This window comes from Perognathus longimembris, unplaced genomic scaffold (genome assembly GCF_023159225.1).
Source record: "Perognathus longimembris pacificus isolate PPM17 unplaced genomic scaffold, ASM2315922v1 HiC_scaffold_5536, whole genome shotgun sequence".
Classification (NCBI taxonomy): Eukaryota; Metazoa; Chordata; class Mammalia; order Rodentia; family Heteromyidae; genus Perognathus; species Perognathus longimembris.
The window spans coordinates 13,880-15,339 of NW_025960974.1; positions in this window are offsets into that span (position 1 = coordinate 13,880).

The window sequence follows — 1,460 nt, forward strand, 5'->3', positions numbered from 1 at the left end:
AGATGGGGAGAAGGGAGGGGAATGGGAGAGCAGGGGAGGGGAGGAGGGAGCAGAGAGGACAGAGGCAGCTTTCAAGTGACAAGGGGAATGATGTGATGTATTGTGATTGATGATATGATGTGACCTGTGGGATGGTGTGATATTATGTGACAAGATATGATGGTGTGATGTCACGATGTGACGTGATATATTGACATGTGATGTAATGTGACATGATTTGAGGATGTAATAGTGTGATGTGAAGATGTGACTTTATATGAAGATGTGATGTGATGTCATATGATGTGAGGGAGTCCTGTGGCTTGTTGCGGTGATGTGATGGTTTGATGTGATGTAATGTGACATGATATGATGAGGTGTGGGGATGATGTGGAACGATATGTTGTAATGTGAGGATGTGACATATTGTGATATGAAAAAGAATTATGAGAAATGTGTTGAGGTGATGGAGTATATAAAATGATGTGATTATTTGACATGATATGAGGATGTAATCTGATATTCTGCAGCATGAATAAAAACTGTAATTCACAACCTGAGTATCCTAAACAACACCCAACCTTAACCCTATCCTTAATATCGACAATCCTACACCTGAATCCTAATCTCAATCATACTAAACCTGAAAACAGTACTCCTAAGAACACCCCAGACACCTAACAACCCAATTCCTTAAACTAAAGCCCAAGCCACTCCATTGCTTATTAGTGTTCTGCATCCTGGAGAGAGGTGGCCTTGTTTTGTCAAACATGCTTAAGGGTTGACACACAGCACTCGATCCCCCACCCATACCCTCAGATGTGTGTGCAGAGCAGGTGCATGAACACAGTGAAAACAAAGATGACCGTTTATTCAACTCTCCATTATCAAACAAACTTAGGCGCAGCGAGAACACACCATCAGATATTGTAGATCAAGGACTCTGATCAAACAACCTCACAACAGCTGAAGGCCATCGGAGTGGCTTGACACACTCTAAACCATGAATGGTAACATATAACTGAAACATAAAATGTCGGCAGAAAACAAGACAAAAGAAGGAGAGGAGGGGAAGAGAGGAAGTGGAGGAGGTGGGGGTGAAGGGGGCGGGGACAGATGAGGGGGTAATGGTGGCAGAGAGGAGAGGAGAGAATAAAGTTTTCAAATGAAATGGAAATTAAATCCCATTCTATTTCAATCTTCTGGTTAAGGCTTGGTACTAAAACAGGACTAAAAAAGCGCCTTTTCAGTACCTTTTAGATAATAAAATTGAGCCAGGGCTGGGGATATGGCCTAGTGGCAAGAGAGCTTGCCTCGTATACATGAGGCCCTGGGTTCGATTCCCCAGCACCACATATACAGAAAACGGCCAGAAGTGGCGCTGTGGCTCAAGTGGCAGAGTGCTAGCCTTGAGCAAAAGGAAGCCAGGGACAGTGCTCAGGCCCTGAGTCCAAGGCCCAGGACTGGCCAAAAAAAAAAAA